Source organism: Micrasema longulum, unplaced genomic scaffold (genome assembly GCF_059751315.1).
Source record: "Micrasema longulum isolate JH-2025_06_02 unplaced genomic scaffold, ASM5975131v1 h1tg000605l, whole genome shotgun sequence".
NCBI lineage: Eukaryota > Metazoa > Arthropoda > Insecta > Trichoptera > Brachycentridae > Micrasema > Micrasema longulum.
This window is the reverse complement of record NW_028277801.1, coordinates 239284-259868: the sequence shown is the minus strand read 5'-3', so window position 1 is coordinate 259868 and position 20585 is coordinate 239284. Positions and strand designations below refer to the sequence as shown.

General features: G+C 31.0%; 1 protein-coding gene across 6 annotated transcripts in view; it reads left to right on the top strand.

The window, feature by feature from the left end:
- The window catches only part of Wnt2 (Wnt oncogene analog 2), a 210880-nt gene that overhangs the window by 171787 nt on the left and 18508 nt on the right, over nucleotides 1-20585 (top strand). The gene's annotated exons all lie outside the window — the stretch shown is intronic.

The following is a 20585-nucleotide window of genomic DNA, read 5'->3' as shown; positions in this document are numbered from 1 at the left end:
TGATTACCATATCTGTGGAGCCTAGGGATAGGCGAGTGCATGTGATAGTTGGTCCTAGATCTTGCAGAACAAAAAGGAGATCTGCGGCGGGTATGTCGACCAGGTCCACGGAAACACACCAACTCCAGCAAATCTGGACAGTCAATTAATGAATTGATCATTTTATAGAGTAAAAATATTTTGTTGGATACTTAAAATAATTTTAAAAAAATATATATTTATTAAGTTATTAGTAGTAATGTGCGCCTGTGTCCAGGCGCCCAGGCGGATAAAGAATATATATGTGTATATAGTTTTGTGAGTGAAATTGAACCAGATCTTTGGAAGAGGGTTTTCGACTCGATGGCTGCTCTCATGTAATAATCTTAAATAAAGGAACCGAGAGGAGATAAGTTCGCATCGCTGTAAAGTGATTGGCTTATTCGCCTGCCATTCTTGAGGTCCTGGTTTCGATTTCTGGCAGGTTCGATGTAAAATATTGATTTTGAAGAATGTTCAAACTACAATATTTCATTGTTCGGAACTGGAACCTGAAGCGTATTACTGATCACCTTACCTTAACGTAACAGATGTTCGATATACACCGCATTTGGTTTACCAATACAGTACCGTATGCACTGCTGGATGCAGAAAGAGGAATGGTGATGATTCAAATGGTATCTATGATAAATTGCTACGTGTTTGATATCAAACAGCAATATTTACTAAGACAGTGGTGGTCACCCACACTAACAGAGATACACACCCATCAGTTTCTCATCATTACGAGACCAATAGCGAGCTGATTCCCCGACAAATGCTTAGAACTTCTTAGCACGAAGACAATACTCCTACATAGGACTAAAACTATATAATATAATACCAGAACCCTGGAAATGTTGTGAGAGCCACAAGCTAAAGAAGTTACGGACAGTTTTCCTCAACAAAATTGGTTGCAGAAAGTCTGATAGGTTGATGATGGTGAATGGATGGCCAGCACGTGTTTTTGTGTTCACACTTTTTAATTGAATTTTGGAGATCTTTTTTATTTTGGTCAACAAGTCATGGTTAAAATAGCTTTGTATTCAAAGGTGTAAAAAATAATAATAATCTTCCTAATGAACTAAAAACTATTAAAAATAAAATATCAATAAATAAATTTAAAGTTAATCTAAAGAAATTTTTTGAACTCGTTTAAAAACAACATTAAATTTTAATTAGTATGAATGTATTATTATTTTATGTTTTTTTTCTTTATATATCCTATCTTTTTATTTTTATTTTCATGTGCTCGTATTTAAAATTATATAAACTCTTATTAATAAACAACTAAAACAGTGTAAGTCACTCTACAAGCACAAGAGTTAGTCTCTTTTTTGGAGAGTTACAGTGATAACATTTACTAGAGGTGTAAAAGTAGATATGTTTAGAATTCAATAAAAACATGTACTTTTTATGAAATTTATAAATATAAAAAAATTACCATGCAACCACCTCTATCTAAAAAAATTCTTATTAATTACCTGATTTTTCGTTGGTTTGTTTTGATTACTGTTTTTATATTTTTACTGAATAAGAATGGGATCATTTACCCTAATTAGGCAGTCAAATCAATTTTACATAATATTTATGTATGATTATAATAAATAAATCAATAAAATTTGTCGTATCTAATAAATCACTGTAGTGAGAATTATACAATAAAATAAAACAATATTGAGCACCACTAGTTAGTATTTGGAATGCTTTTTCCTTTGCAAGAAATATCGACTCCGATAAATAGTTATTAAGTCGGTATGAATATCGAGGCATTATATCGGATTGAATGGTTTGAATAATTGACTCGTTCAGTTGAATTGAAAAGGCTTTTAAGCAAATGAAATGTTTTAACAATAAAGACCTTCAAAAGACGAAAAGCGATAAATTAATCAACAAAAGATTCGTAATTCAATAATTTCCAAAGATTCTCAAATAGGCACTTATCCAAAAGATTTTGATGGTCAAATTTTATGATTTATTGTGCCTCCGGATAGATAAAGAACATATTCATGTACTTATTTTTTATCTTTAATGAGCACATGGATTTTTTCTAATTTAAGGAAATAATCTTAATTGTCTGCTATAGAGGCTTGCCAACATATGTGAAACAGAAGATATGATAAAGATGTTATGAAAAATACACCACCAAGGTTACGGTTTACCAAAATAGATGCCTAGATACTATATGTGCACATACATATATACACATATTTGTAAGGCAAGATAAACTATTTGAATTGCTTTTTTAAATATTTTTATTTAAGGCAGTTTTTCGCAAAGATAAAAGCTAATAATTATTATTTTAAAAGCATACCTACAAGTCTAAAAAAAAACATAAAAACTTGTCAAATAAATACACAAAAAATATGTCATTTATGACACCTTCAACAGAAAAAAGCAATTAAAAATTTCAGTAAAAGTCAAGATTTATCACTTGCCATATAAATAATTACAGATCGTGTACTAACTGAATTACATTTAAAAACAAAAAAACGTCGTTTTTTATAATAAATTTTTAATAAGTGTTTTTTTTTACCACGTGGTAAGAAGCCCCAAAATACAAAAAAACTTTTTTTAAAACATAAAAAAATCAACACATTTTATTTAGCTTCAGATAGTAAAAATATTAAAGTAAACATTAACAAAAAAAACCTTGTACGATTAACTAGAAAAACTAAATAAATATAATATGTAGGTACTTGTAAATTGGAAAAACAAAATAATCGCACTATCAAGCCAGTTTTTGTTCTAATAAATAAATAAATTATAAATTAGTTGAAGTCATCAAATAATAAAATATAACTGCCGGGTAACAACTGTTACGTGCTAGTGAATTCGGCCATTCTGGCCTTATGTAATCGGCCCTACACCCTACCCTATCTTGGTCCCCTAAAAGTATTGGCCCTTTGGGTTATGTTTGTTCGGAGTAATTTAAATGTAATAAAGAATAATCTCTCACTCAAAATAATTCTACAAAAACACGAAAAATTTACTGTAATATTTCCCGTTTACTTATAAATTTCGGTTAATAAGCGATTAAAATTTAAAAAAGAAGAATAATTTATTTTTAAAAAAAACCGTCAGCTGTGGCCGACTGTTACATACAATTTCAACAGACGAAAATGACCCTTATTTCGCGTTGATGCAACGATAATAAGGCTCAAATTCATGTGCGCGAGTATTAGGGACAGACACAATCATTCAATTCTTGAGTATTAATATTATAGATATACGAGTATGAATGACGACATTTTTGTTTTTTTTACATATTCCCTTTAGTGTGACAAGTTTGTATTTTATTTAACCATCTGTCAGAAATCACTGACTCCCACTCATTTATGGTAACGTTTACAAATTATTGTAATTTTACAATTTAATACCAATTAAGTGAAGAGATGTTATAAACTGATATCTAATAGATTACTTAAACTGATAACAAAAATCCAAGAAATTAATACGGTGACCAAAAAGTCTGTATTAAAAATATTAATACTCGTGACATTTATATTTTTAAATAATAATAGTACAACTACCATCACGCCATTTCCCCGTAGGGATAGGCAGATTGGATGGACCGCCACAAACGTCTATCTTGACATACATTCCTAGCTTCTTTTACATTCATACATCTACAATATTTTGAGTTTGTCCAAATTTTTGTAGATAAAGATTGGATTCAACTCCCTGGGGAGCGGTTTATATTAACATATTACAACAGAGATGAAGAACATTCAAGATAGAAGTCTAGGCATCTACAGGGCTATGACCTGTCAATGGCTGATTTAAGTGGCCACTTTACACACTGTGTAACATTCACCATTCTGACCATATTTGAACATCTTTATTCCTTCAATTCTTTCATCTGTTGAAATTTGTGAAGTTGAAGAGCTGAATCCTTTATTTATGCGGGTGAGATTCATCTAATTGAATTATTTCACCTACATCCTAGGCAACGCCTGAAAATGTTATTTTTTCAATTTCTATACGTCTTCATGGACCAGGTGGATTTATAAACAATATTTTGAGTTTGTTAAAAATTTTGTAGACAAGGACTGAAGGATTGAAGACGGAAGATTGGATTAATTACGACTTCTATATTACCTTCTCTTGAATGTTCTTCATCTCTGTTGTAATATGTTAATTCATACATCTTGTCATACGAGCCTTCGGTTGCCTGCTTTTACTATGACAAGACTTAAGATTTTGGTTTATCTGATCATGCCACGTGTTTCTTGGTCATCCTCGTCCTACGGTACAATTCATTTTCGCCGTACATATATGTTTTACAATTCTTTTGTCATCCATTCGTTCTACATGACTGAATCATCTCAGTGACCCATTCTTAATATTTTCCTGTCTTTGATTTGCACTATCGCCTGATTTTATAATTTAAAAATGACATAATTTTCATTCCATATTCTAACAAGTGGTGCATAGGGTACTACATTGAAGTGCCAAATGCAACGTATCTGGATCATTTTTGTTACTTGAAATATATATTCGGTGATCAGTCCTACACCTCAATAATGCACTGTCTCTCGACTGGCACCTTAAGCTGAATTTGGTTTACCAATGCAATGCCCTATGCATCATTGGGCTCAAATAGATGTAAATATTTAAATATTCATAGATCTGTAATACTTCCAGCTGTTTATTTTTTAAAGACAAGATTTAAAAGCTTTATTGAAGCGGGTGAAATTCATATTTACTGTCTATTTTTTTATTTTTTTTATTTGAATATTTATTTTTTTATCTTTACATTATTTTACAAAAATAATATGTACATTTATTATTCATACTCTGTTGATCAAAATATTTTTTTTTTAACTTTTGAAAATTTTATTTAATTTATTTTTTTCACATCATAATCAATAATAAAAAATAAAAATGATGTATTCTCACTGGGGTCACCCGTACCGAGGACACTTGACCATACAATTTTTAATTTTTTTACATGTGAGAATATACAAAGAAGACTTTATACACAGAGATAAATCACAAAATGATAACAGTTTTAAATACTACGTATTTTTGTTTTTATTTTATTTTTACACCTTTATTATTTATGTAATAAAACGCACAAAAAAGAACAAAAATATAACATAAACTATACGTTTGTGAAGCAGGTGATTCAATATTGGTTTGGGCAAATGAGACAATCCATTTTACTTCAACCCACCTTCACTATTCATCTTTTTATAGCCTTTTAAACATTTTATCGTTACTAATCGTTTTAATGTAGTAGGTTAAAGATTTTAATTGCATAAAAATTCCAAATTTGAATATGACTGAATTATTTTATTAATATACCCACTAGCCAACGCCTGAAAATATTTTGCATTTTTTGTACTTCTTCTTGGATCAGTTGGTTTAATCAACAATATTTTGGGTTCGTCCAAATTGTTGAAGGCGATGACTGGATTTCACCCCCAGAGAGTTATTAGAATTAATTTATTACAACAGAGATAGATAATTAAATATTTAAGAAAAAGTTATTGGAAGTCTAGGCAATTAATTCATCTATTAAAAATAATTCTTGACTATCCTGTAGAATTATATAATATGTACCTTTACTTTAGGTGGGCAATAATAAAAGGAATATATTTCAATAATCCAATTTTCCTCTTGATAAAATGTCAATAATCATTGATTTGTTATCGTCCTATAAATTATTTTATATAAATTTCTTAAAAATATAATTTATGTCAACAAATGAATAAAATATCGATATAAGTAAATTTTTTGCTCCTATAATAAATAGACTGGTATAATATTTTTGTGTAATATAAGAAAGAGAAAATAAAATATTCTGTGAAACATTATAAGATTTTTTTTTATTTTATAGTAATTTAAAAAAAAGATAAATAAAATATCAAAAAACATAAAAATATTTCTCATATCATGGAAAAAAAGAGTTGATATCTTTAGTTTGAATCCAGGATAGTGCGTGTTTTTCAAAAGAAGGAAAATTTTGAAAGTTTGGGATCAATGAAATATTATCAGTATAAAAAGAAGAAAAAAATGGACCTATAAAATATGCATATCTCTGTGCAAGCCTCGTTTTACAATGTGGTAATTACAATTACAAATTACAATTTTCATTATAAAAAAATGCATCACAACAAGCTAAGAATCTTAATTACTGTGGTGAATTACAGCACATAAAGATGGTTTAATTAGCGATTCGTCATATTTACATCCATTTGTATTATTATTAATTCAAAATTATCTGCAAAAATTTTAAAAATTTAGATGACTTTAAGTCAACAATAAATAAAGTTTGTCGGCTCGTTTTTAAGACAGTTGAAAAAATCATGAAATTATCATAAGAAAAAATATATATAAAAAAACCACACAAAGAATTTAAAAACAATACTATGAATTTTTAAAAAAAGGAGAAATAATATTTGAACACAATTTTACACTTTGAAGTCTTAATTTTTGATAAGACGGTCCTTTAATCGACAGCTTCTCTACTCCAAACTGGTAGAGTCCTTTAAATCAGCGGGAAGCTTGTTAAACAGCCTGGTGACTCTTGCTAGAGCATATTATATAGGACATGCTGGACGGATGCACTCCCGGTTCTAACGGGCTTGTCCCATTTGGATCTGGAGGTCCAGCGACGATCCGCGAATTTCCACTTAAAAAGAAAGCGTTCCTTTATTGTTGGCGGCGTCCATCTATTCCCAACTAAAGGAATGTCTCAATCGGATAGTAAAAAAAATATCCTTAAATGCTATTGGAATCTTCTCTTTCGGGAAGAGTTTTCTTTCTTTTTTTTCCTTCAACCCGTCAGCGTTTAAAATCTTCTTGGGTTATCCCCGATCGCTGGACTACGCAGTTTTTATCAGGTCATTGTTTTTAATATCGTTTATTCCCCTTCGTGCTGCTGCATTCGCAGGATATTCATCCTAATTAATCTTTTGAACACATGCTGTGGTCTCGTCCCTTTCCCTCTCTCTATGATAACAGAATAGATCTTCTCGCTACTATCCGTACCCCTTTTATAGGTCCTGTCGGATATGCAGATATTGTGGCTTCCAAAATAAATGTCAAGGATTTTAGGAAGTTTGGTAATTATTTCGGCGAATTGATCATGTCCAATCAGTTTAATCCTAGTCAGTGAAGAATTCAATTCCCTTTTTTTTCAATCCACTGAAGTGCGTATGATGTACTTCTGAATTACCTTCTTTTAGCACAAATATGCTCACGCTACAAAATTATAGAGAGCTCCTTCGGACAGCTTTTCTCGTTGAACAACAAGCAATTTTTCATTGTATGTTAGCACTGCCAAGGAGATTTATGTCCTCAAATGCGGTGTGCGGTATTTGGTGGGTAAGCTGCTGTATCCAATTGTTATAAGATATGTTTTTTTTAAATTGATAAATAAACCAAAAATGTTTCGACGAACGATAGAAAATATTTGTATACAGCCACTTTTATGTCTACTGGTTTCGACTCATATCCTAGTAAGAACACTAATTATTACACTACCATGCGAATCTTACTCACACCTTTGCCATATTAGCATATATTTTAGAAACACACATATTTGATACATTTATTTGTTTATAAGAGCAAAAAATTATTGGTTTCACCTTCTTTTGAATATTTTTTTGTATATAATATAACGTCGATAGAAACCCATCACCGCGTGATACAAATTCGACCACATTAAAGTGCACGAAAAAAAAATTACGAGCGTTTAGTAAAATGAAAATTATTTTTGAACGTTTTAATCTTAACAATATTTTTAGTTTGTCTAAATTTTTGTTGACAAGGACTGGATTAAACTTCCTGAGTAGCTGTTAATATTAACACATTACAACAGAGATGAAGAACATTTTAGAGAAGGTAATATAGAAGTCTAGGCATCTACAGGGATCTAGATCTTTCTATATTACCTTCTCTGAAATGTTATTCATCTCTGTTGTAATATATTAACATAAAAAGCTCCCCAGGTAGTAGAATCCTTTCCTTTTCTACAAAAATTTGGACAAACTGAAAATATTGTTGATAAATCCACCTGGTCCATGAAGAAGTATAGAAATTGAAAATAAAATTTTCAGGCATTGCCTAGTATGTAGGTAAAATAATTCAATTAGATGAATCTCACCCGCATAAATAAAGGTTTCAGCTGTTTAGCTTCACAAACATGAACAGATGAAAGAATTGAAGGAATATAGATGTTCAAATATGGGCAGAATGGTAAAGTGGCCACTTAAACCAGCCAATGACAGACAATAAGCCCTGTACATACCTAGACTTCTATATTATCTTCTCTAAAATGTTTTTCATCTCTGTTGTACATTGTTTGTTAGTTTTAATCTTACTTTGAAATTATGTTTTTTTTTTTTTTTTACTAGCAATGTTGGAATATATTTACTGCCGTACTTACGCGGTAATGTTACACACGCGGTGATGGATTGCTGACGACGATAAATCTTTTTATTTATTATATGGTTCAAACCTTCACAATTATTAAAAAAGATGACTATATCCCATGCGCGGTCCGTTTATAGAACGCATGGAACCATTGGTTTCCCTAAATTTAGACAAATAATGTTTATAAAATAGCATTTTTAATAAATGAATTATCAGTCATAATACCTAACATTTAGGTTACCATAAACAAATTTTGTGAAAATAATTGTATTAATAGTCGCTATAAACTGCGGAGAAATTTTAATATTGCCTTGTGAAAAAAAATGTTAAAAAGAAACATAACCCACCAGCACATCCGTTTACCAGCGCTGTCATGCGCGTACTGATCGCCCGATCGGCGAGTACTTGCTACTTGCTACTGGCTGGCAGGGTATCAATTTAAAGAACGATTGCGATGGAAGCATATTCGAAATTCCGTTCGAGCGCCGTACTGAACGCGCAGTTCGGGCGCAGGCGCAGACTTAAACTCTCACTAGGCAACGGAAGCAATCGAAACATACCAACACATTATTTTCCATGTAGTTTACATGCGATGCGAACGCAACACCGCGCCGTGCAGTTCAGATGCGGTTTTGGTATTTTGGCGCTGAACATAATATTATAATTATTATTTTGTGGTGAAGTAGGAATACAAAATAAAATGTAGAATTTAATTCAAACATGACATCAATATATTATTGATTTGTTTTAAGAAAAAAATTATAATCAACTACATATTATGTCGATTTTTCGAGTTCAAATAATGACCGATTCTTTTTTGTTGAAAAGTCATGTTTTTTAACAAGATAATATATATTTTGGTTTGACTGCATTTTAGTCAAATAAAATATAATGCCACAAAATACTTCACAGTTAATTATTATAGTTTACATTACAGTGAAGTTGGTTGATTTTATTACAATTTATTACTATATCTTTAAAATTATTGTTTCTATTTCTAATCATATGTATATAGTATTTAGTTTGTCTTTAATTTCTTAAGGGGAGTGTATATTATTATGTACCAATTACTTAAATATTAATTGCTTCCCTAATCAAAAACCCCACCGCAAACCCCTGCTATAAAGTAAATACATATTATGTTTATTTTTAAAGCAACATAAATTATTTAATTTTGTTTTAATCGGTGATTAAAAACATTTTGCGTATATTTTATTTGCCAGTTATTTGCTCTAGCAAAAATCACGAAAACATCTTATTAATGTATTTTCAACATTAAAACAGATTAAAAAACTTGCATTTTAATTTTAATGAATGTTTAAGATTGATCGTTAAGTGATTTTCCATGTACGAAATTTATCTCAAATTTGATGATATATGCCTTAAGTATTTTCCAAAAATGAATCACGCAATATCGTATAAAATTAAATTTTGTACGTACGCATACATACAAAATCTCATCAAAAACAAGTTTTAATCGTTTATCGTTCTCAATAATTGCATATTTTAAACCCTAATTGTTATGCAATATAAAATATCGTGAAGGTTGGAGAATGCAAATAAACCGCCTGAAAATATCCTTCGCAATTGCTTTCTCCTTTAATTTCGAATGGTATTTATTATCAAATTAAAATGCGCAGAGTATGAAACCCAATCAACTTAATTCAAAAGAATTAAGACGTCTCAAAGATAAATAACTGGTCCTATAAAGGGAAATATAAATAAAATTGTTCTTCTGGAACTCGTTTCTTGTTAAAAAGCATAGTAAGCGTTGAATTTATTAAAGTAGTCCAGTGGGTATAGCAACGCAGAATAAATTTACGCTGTTATTTTATATGTGTATCGCATTTTTCAAAACTTTATACAGCTTAACCGATAAAATTTCCGTGCATAAATTTAGATAACAATATTCATATTCTCTTCTTCTCTTATCTGTGTCATGTCAGGTCCCCTCGACCTCGACTTTAACCCGAGACTCCTGAGAGTATGTGTTCCTGTCCCGAGCAGCTCTAAACAGCGCACGACTGTTCTAATCCCCGCCCAGTCTCGCGTGTTCTGGAGCTAGGAGATCGGCTTTCGGCCCACACGTCGTTGACCCTCTATTTCACCTTTTATTATTAGGCGTAGAAGTTTTTACTAGGAAGAACACCTTCCGGACTTTGATATCAATCAGCAAAATCTTCTGTTGCGCTGTTTATATTCAGTAATTAACTAAAACGTTGTTGCGGGCAACACCAACAGCCGTAAAAATGGCAGTTCGAACTCTCCTTTGGCCTGCAACGCGTAGTCCGCTGCAACGTCAGCCTGGACGAGGCTACTAAACACCGTACATCAAAAGTACTTTACACATTTCATCTTGACAGTTCGTGTTCCCTGGCCACCAGCTCTCCGCTAGTGCTCGCTATTGTAAATTACTTATGTACGAAATAATAGGATGTAACCCGTATGTGACTATTTAATAAATAACTTCAATTGTAATCCATCTTTCTCATTTAACTCAAATCAACTCACGCGCACCCATCCAATAACGTCTATAAAATTGTCGTATTAGAAGCAAACGTTGGAACAAAACGAATGATCATAACTTTCATAATTTCTTTGCTTTATATTGTTATTTCAAAACATAAAAAAAAACAACACCAAATACACACCAGACAGGCGTCGTGGCGCAGTTGGTTAGATGGTTAACTGTAAAACTGGCGTCGCGGGTTTGATTCCCACTGGTTGCAAGAAAAAAATTCAAGAAAGATTTTTTTCTCAATTGGTCTGGGTGTTGTAGTGTATTTTTCATAACCTCCTTCCATATCCTCTCTTTCCCACCTGCTGACAAGCCTCTAAATAGAGGCTTAGCGGGTTAGTCCTTAAAAAAAATACATTTAATACATGCAAAAAAGTTAAAAAACTATCCTTCATGAGAATTTTAAAAAAAATTTAAAATGTACTTAAAAAGTTTAAAACATAGATCGTATAAAATTTACGACAAATTAATAGCTTTTTGTTCACCATTTGTGTACCGTTGCATTTTTCATTGTTATATGCACTTAAATAATATATGTAGTATTCAAAAACATGTACCAACTACAATTAAAGAAAACATTTTTTTTTTTAAATACGATATTTCTGAACTATACACACTTAAAACTTACGTTTCATCAAAACACTAAGGTGGTAACATTTACAATTATTTTGTGTTTTTTTTAAAAACCATTATTGTATAGGAATTTTGTTTGTATTTCCAGCCAAGCGCAATCAGTATGCATTATAATACATGAAAAAAATGCCTAATGCATATTTTTTATTATTATTACATACAACAAAAGAGATGAAGACCATTTTAAATAAGGGAATATAGCAGTCTAGGCAATTACAGGTCATAAAATCTTTTATTAGCTGGTGTTAGTGGCCACTTAACACATTTTTGTTAATTTACTGTTATGTTTTTATGTTGCTAGAATTTCATTCGTCCATGTACTTTGTAGCTGCAAGACGTTTGGTAATCTAGCTTCGGAACTGTAAAATCTTCAAAATTAAATTTACATTGTTCACATATCACTCAAATATTCATTTTATTCTTATATTCTTCCACCAAATTCTGATTTGTTTTTTAAAAGATTGTTTTTAAATGTAAACTTAATTTTTTGAGCAAGCACATTAAATTATTTAGCAGATAAATAATCCTTGCACCTTTGACTATATTTTGTATTTAAGTGAGGAATGTCTTGTCCTTGTTAATGATTAGGAAGTTTGGAGGATTTAAAAAAAAAGTTTTATTTGTTAATAGACTATCGAACTAAGCCAACTTTTTTATATCGTATTATCACCCTTAAGATTTTTTAAAAAGTTTTGTATTTTATTTAATTACTCAGCGCGTGACGTCACTAGATATTTTTGGCGAGTTGTCCTGATTGATGAGTTGGCTTCCCGGAAACCGGAAATCTATGACACAACTCTTGTCATTAGTTGATTTAGGTTGCGTCATTTAAAGCAGTCTGGTTAAAATAATTTTTTTTTTTTTTTTCATACATTTTAGAGAAACTTGGCCTAAAAATTCAATACTCTAATTTTTACCGCGTGTAAGAAAACATTTTTTGTATCCAATTTTCCGTAGCAATGAACTTCCTCATTAGGTTTGTTCTTGAATAGGGGGATGGCGATGTTCGTCTCCAAATCTATCTAGTGGAATCATTTTAGCATAAAAAATAGAATAGAAAATATTCAAAACAAATTTATAAAGTACCTTAAATACAAAACCGGTATTTCTTATGTATCTACTCTCACTGCCTCCACCTTCCATGGAATCATTTCTCTACAATACTGCAGAGTGTGTGCGGACCAACTACTGCTTTACAAAATTATGACAGGAATGGTTGACTGTACAGAGCTGCTTGGTTTAATAACAATACATGTGCCAGCCAGGATTTGTAGACGGTACCACCTATTTCATGTACCAATAAGTAAAACATCGTATGTTAAAAATGCTTTTTTTCGTAGGACTTTTTCAATGTACAATACAAAATGTAAAAATATAGATTACACAAACATCACTCTGTCAGATTTAAAATTTACACTAAAAATGTATTATGTAACTTAGTAGACATTATAACAATAAATATGTACATCTCCCCTCCCATCCTTATCCTCTCTTCAAGCATTTTTGTCCTTATCCCGCCCAATTTACAGTAACTTAATGTTCTTAAAATTAATATTTAAAAAATCTTTGATTATTGAGTACATGAAAATAACATTTTGATATGTATAAATTGTATGTATTTATTTGATATGTTTTATATTTTCTTTACTAACTTTGTAAACTATGTGGAAATCTGTTATTAGTTCTGAGTTTATACACTATATCTGTTTGTTTACTAAAAATATGTATGTAGAACTGTTGATTTCCCTAGTAAAATAAAATAAAATAAATAAAATAATATGGAGCATTTCTCAGATACCTACGTCAAAAGTTTTACAGATTTATGTAGATGGTGTTCTTATTGGTACCGTAAAAATTACTTTTAAAACACCCTTTTTTACTTTAATTATTGGTTTAAGATGTGCGGATGCAGCTGGATTCGGCTGAAATATCAAAAAATTGGGTCAACGAATGAGAATCAATCAATCCAGGTGTAAACTTATTGTAACATCGGATTAATTTTGTCAGGAGAAGCGATATTTCAGATTGGTATCAGCAATTAAAAGTCCGCTCGGTTTGTCAGATCCAATTTGTACACAGAAAGATACTGTCCCAAGACGGCCATTTTGTTCTGGTAGGAGAGACGAGAAAACAAGTTTGTTCACAAATTAATCATTGCAGCGACGGAGATGTCTCTCTTAATTAATTTATTTTAGAGTCATCAAACAACAAAAGGTGTGTGGTTTAGTACTATTAAAAATCAGATTTTAAGAATGCTTTCTTGGACATTTTATTCCTTTATACTCTCGTAAATGGGAAGCAGTGCTAAACATACTCCTGACGTCACTGCGAGTTGAGTAAATCAATACGGTCTGTTTAGTATAAAACGGCATTTATCGATATTATTCTTGGCCGATTACCTTTGTTTCCTATCCTTTCTTTAACCCACCCCGATGGTATTAACCTAACGTCAAGATAGAAGATTTATAAAAAAAGACTATACAAAATTTTGATATAACAACCACCTTGCATAAGAATTCTTGAAGCGTAACGCATCGTTGTGAAAATTATAATTCATATTGAACTTTGTCATCCAATGCGCCAATATTTAAAACATTATTTAAAACCATGAATGAATGAATAATGAGTGTACTATTATAATACAGTAAATAAATCACTAAATTACTTGGCTTCATTAACAGAATATCCTCTGATTTTACTAATGTCCGTACAATCAAAACTCTTTATTGCTCAACTGTTCGCCCTCTTCTTGAATATGCCTCCGTGGTCTGGTCTCCATTCTATGTCAATCACATAAATCACATTGAATCAGTCCAACATCGCTTGCTTCGAAAAGTAGCATGGCTGCTTGGACAAGAGAGAAGTAATTATTCTTATGCTGATATAGAGTCAATGTTAAATATTTCAAGTCTACAAAAACGTAGAACTAATATTGATTCCATATAAATGTTCGGCATACTAAATAGTATAATCGATGTTCCATCATTACTGGAACAAGTAAAATTTAATATTCCGACTCGTAGGTTGAGAAATAATGAAGTACTGTTCATCGATCAGCATAGAACAAACTATGGCCTTAATTCTCTAATGACCCGTCTTTGTCGTATTGTTAACTAAAGACAAGATCTGGACTTTTTTGGTTTAAGTTTACAACGATTTAAACGAGCACTAAATAAATATTCCAGATCTTGTTTTGATGTCCCTTGCGTTTGTAAATGATTATTTTCTTCTTGTTTTAATGTTTTAAACTATTCTTTTATTGAAATATTTAAACCCTTTAAATTGTATACATGGACAATGTCCGTTAATAAATAAACAAATAAATTATCGCATCAGAAGTAATTCCATTCATGTGCTCCTTTCCTTGATTGAAATATTCTAACTTTGTACAATATTTAAAGATATACACTTTACATTAAACAATCCGTTTATTGGTATCAGTGACAGGTCCGCATTAATTAATTCTTGCCCTCCAAGCGTAAGTATTTAAAAAACTCGGGCTACTGAATAGGGCGAGTATTTTCATATCTAGCTCAATCTCCTTCTTTTACCCCAAATCTCAACTATGAAAAGCCTGTGCTACAAAATTTCTTTACACGCGGTGATGTAAGACCGTGTTACCTCAAGAAAAAGACAGAATATTCTGTAGTTCAAAGAAAACATAGAGACACACTGTTAAATAATTCATTTTCCATAATTTATAAAATATGTTGGTCATAAAACTAGCATGCACTCCCGCTTGCCACCAATAACCAACTGATTGAACGAATTTTTTCTTTTGTTTTTGCCTCTTTCAAACAAACACCGGCCACAGAATAACATTCCTTTCTTCCATGTTAAATGTTCTATTCTCGTACTTTTTCTTATACTGCAAAACAGACGTATTGTAGTATTGACATCACTTTCATTCGTTTACTAATTATTCGCATAGTAACGATTAATTTTTTTTTTTTTTTAATTCAGCATATTCATACAAATTTTACATTCTGAATTCGATGTTAAATAAATAAATACAATAAAAGTAAAATTAAAAATAACAATGAGTACAAATGGCATATCATAAGCCTTGTAAATGCCCAGATTTTTATATTATCTTATCAAGACGGTCTCTGACAGTGAAAATATATTCTCTTTTAATTATTACCTTTGCCCTTTACGCTATAAGCTTCGCCTTAAACAACCATTTTATGAATATTTAATTTAACATTAGGTATAATAAATGTTCTTTATTAAGTGACGCTTAAAAGCAAAAAGCTGTCATCACCACGGTGGCTATAATATTTGCCTTCATTTATGGAAATAATTAAACCTCCAATGTCTAATAAACTTTATATCAGAGAGGTTGTAAAATGTGATAAACGATTATCTTTAACTTGTCGTTTGTTTAAATTAGATAAACCTACAAACTTATCACGCCTTTGGCGATTTAAAAAAAAATTATTTGTATTATGGTATTTTTAGTATCTTTCTAGTCGTGTATCACCCTTTCACTCCGAACTCACGTGGCTTCATTTTTATCAGCGCATAAACTATCAATCTCTCTCTTTTTTTATTCAATTCAATTCAATTTATTTATTTTAAATATAACATATACATTACAAACATATATTTAATACGTACATATTATAAAAAAGAAAAAAATACATGGAAGAGACTCGTGTCAAGGTAGTAGGAGAATCCTGCTCCGGAAAACCCTTCCGGATACATGGAACATATCAGTATCCAGCGATGTTGTTCAGCATAGCGGTATCCCTTCCAACGGCAGGTTGGTCCTGTATATTAAAATATAAAACAACTGTCAAAAGTAATTATAAGGAACATACAAACCAATGCTCATCATAATCTCAAATTATTAATCATACCGCGCAACAATCGATAAAAATGTGTAGTCGAATACACATTCCTTCTAGTCTCTAAACTGTTGTAGCCAAGCATTTCCTGGAGAAACTCGGTCGGGTAGAGCCAAGGATAATACCCGCACTCTCTCATGTCGAGATATCTCAGAAACTTCTTTTGGATTTTCTCTATCATAAGAAAATACTTTAGTTCATGTGGCCCCAAATCATCGAGCCACTCTCGAGTCTACTTCGCACCAAGGAGTTGTAAAGAGTTGTAAAAAGTTGTAATAATATTATTCACTACCCTTGCGCTCCAAAATATCTTGCTGAGAATTTCGTTTACCTTTCTGATCATAGTCTTTTACTTCGCTCTTTTCAGGAGAGAAAACTTTCGATTCCTCTACGTAGCACAGCATTTTTTAGCTATTCCTTTTCTGTTCAAGCTGCTAGACTTTGGAGTAAGCTACTCCTTCAAATGAAAAATGCACCTTCTCTAGCCACTTTCAAGAAACGCTTGAAACATTTCTTTATATCCTTACAATCCTAAACTTCTTTGTATTTTATTGTTTTTTAAAATACATTTTTGTATTCCTTTTTTTTCTTGGTTCCTCTTTCTTTCTCCTTCCAAACTCATTATCCAATTCCACATTCTTCATTTTTTAATGTACTTTCATTTAATTTAATATGTGCAAGCCTTATCTTTCCATAAAAACTAACTGTTATTTTTTATTAATTAGGTATTTTGTCATGTAGATATGTATCTTTTGATATATTTTGGTGTTTTAGTACAAATTTTTGACCAACTCTTCTTTTGACCAGCCTGTTTTTTTGGATGGCTGGAAGATATTCTTTTTAGTAATAAATCCGTCATATTACCTTTACTTAGTTCTTAAAGATTGAAATAAATAATTAAATAAGTATTCAAATATGAATATAATAAAACAAATTTATACCATTTTAAGATTTTTCTGTTTTTTTTTTAATTTTTGTAAAATGGATAAAATAAATTTAACATGTCGACCGGTTTCAGAACAAGATTGTTTTTTTTGTCGAGGCTTAAAAATAAACTTACACCAAATACGATCAATCTTACCAAATAACAAGTATTTAGATCTTAGATACCTAAAATATTGGGCGTTAACTTAATTTTTCGTCCGTTTTTTCTAAAATTTAAATATGAGCCCCAAAAGTAAACCAAATGGTAAAGGTCATACGTTATCAGAAAAAAAAATTCTGCTCTAACCTTAAGCATTTTTTTTACTTTTGGTCATCGACATATTAATACATAGACGCGCCTTGTACAGTAAAAAAAAAAAAAAACGCACTATAGTAACTCATAAGTTACCGAGTACGTTTATTTACATAAGGGCTGCATTAAAAAATCATGCATATGCTACCGAAAATTGAGGGACACTCGTTTTTAAAATAAAGAAAAGTTTGTATTATAACGGTAACAACCAAAATTAGTTTTTGATGGATCCCAATCAGATTATTTCAATTAATTCATTATAATTTCGACCCGTTTATTTATTTTCACTGGATTTTGGGGAATGCAAAAAAAAATGTAAAAAAAGAGACGTCACATAAATATAAAAAAACTGATTTGCTTATTTTGACAACAACGTAACAATTATTCAACTTTAAACTTTTTTCTTGCAACAAGCCAACACATTCAACGTAAAACTTAATGAAACTATTGCTATGTTATAAGATGGATGACCCACATTACAAATCCATTCACTATGGCATATTATAATTATTATCAATAAAATGTTATTGGCCGTCTGGTGTAGGATTCGATGATTGCAAATGGAAGCCAGAATTGAATTTATAGAGGATTCAAGATACTAATATGTTCATAATATAATATTATCGATTCCGTGGGCGATATAAATTACGACATAAATATATGTGTCTAATAATGTTGTGACTCACGCCAAGAGGAAGATTGATTCGACGATAAAACTTAAGTAATTATTGTCGTTTATTGCATCAGAGAGGGGAATCATCTTGTAAATGTATTTACAGGGCTTATGGCCCATTATTAGCTGGTTTAAGTGATCACATTCACCATTCTGTAGAATATTATGTTTGAACATCTTCTGTCTATCGTTTTTTGTAAAGTGAAAGAGCTGTACCTGTATTGATCTGAGTGGAATTCATCTGTTCGAAATTCATATTTCCTCTTACAAATTCAATGTAACAAGTGGTGTACCTCAGGGATCACACTTGGGTCCGATTTTGTTTATTTTATTCATAAATGATATTACAATTTATTTTTTTAAATGTCGAGATTTTTATGTTTTCCGATGACCAAAAAATATTTTAAGGATCTATAATGTATCAGATAACTTTATTTTATTTAAAAATATATATATATTGTCTCTCTTTGGTGTAAATAAAACAACCTTTTCTTAAATGTTAGTAAGTGTAAAATAATTAGATTCAATCGTTCAAAAAATACTTATACTATTCACTCGACAGTGTTACCCTTGTTTCTGTTAAATAAATTAAAGACCTCGGTATCATATTTGATAAAACACTTTTTTTTAGTAGTCATATTGACTACATATCAAAGGAGGATATGCAAATGCTTGGATTTGTATTGAGGTCAAAAAAATATTTTCAATAAATATTATCAATCAAAAATTAAATTGTTCATTGGTTAGGATTCTGTAAGAATACAATTCTTTAATTTGTTAACTTCTATCCATTGTAATAAAAATTTTAAAAATCCAACATAAATTGCTCCGGTTTATAAACTATAAACCGCATTTACCACGAGAAAATATAAATCATGATTTTCTCTTAAATACATTGAATTTACTTAAAATAAAAAAAAACAACATCCGATCTGGTTTTGTTGTATACAATAGTAAATAATATTTTTGGTGATGTTTGATTATGTCCAAATGCTTGCAGACTGGCTGGATTTCCTCCCTAGGGTCATAAGCCCTGTAAATGCCTAGACTTCCATATTCCCTTCTCAAAAATGTTTTCCCTCTCTGTTGAAATAAATTTGAATCTTTTTGGTGTTTCTCATTTGGTCAAATGTATAATATTTCAATGTGCCTAATAAACGAGGCATCAAATTTATTTTAGATATATTAATATATCTACGTCAAATTCATTTTTTTTTAAAAAACTCATAGAGAAAAAGGGTAAGAGAATTTGGGACGTCACACGCAAAATAATTTCAAAATCGCAAAATTTCCAAAAATCGTAGCGCTGATAATACGAGACACTTTTAAAAAAAATTGGCCTTGTTTAAAATAATTATGAAAAACCATTGAATTTTTTCATTCTTATGTTGATTTTTGTTACGTTACAGGTTATTGTTAAACACTGTAATCACTAATCGCTGGACTAGGATTATAATTTCATATATTTCCCCCTTTCGTTGAGTTCATCTCATGATTTGTCAGTTCTTGATATCGTTTACTACTGGTAATTATCTTGGAACATATCAGTGACAAGGAAATTGTCGGACAAAGCGAAATAATAGCCGGTAGACCATAGCGGCTGCGATTATCCGGCACGGCTAGAACCAAGACTTATTTGAGATCTTCATCTAAACGAGTTATATTTATTAGTCGAGAAAGATAATTAAGATAGGTATCTCTTTGTGATAGCAATCAAATACACGTTGTCGATCTACACTTCCGTGACATTCAAATAAGAGTGAAATTTATTTTGTGGAAGTTATTGCTGCTCGATAAATTACTATTATTTTTATCCAGTTCGCCATGTCACCATTTGTATTTGTTCCTGTGAAAAGAAAACCACTTTAAACTCTTTAGAAGACGCCAACCTGTTAACAGTCATCAACAGGTCTTCCGTTCCACTTAAAGAGTGTTCGGCATTTTGCGTCCTACCTTCAATTGGACGGCTAAGCTGTTCATTAAATGCCGACATTCAATGCAGAAGCACAGTGTTTTTGTTAATAAACTAAAAAACTAACCGATTTTTTTTTAAATTTTCGTGTATCGTTTTATCAGCGCTATGATTTTTTTTTAGATTTGTATTTCTGAAATAACTCCGCGTGTGACATCTCAAGTTCTCTTCCGTTTCTTCTCGGTCAGTTCTGCCGATTGGTCCGATTGGTCCGTTGACGGCAAGTTTACCAGAAATCTTGCGCAACTCTCTTATCATTGGTATATTCATATGAACTAGTGACGTCGTCCGAAGTAGTT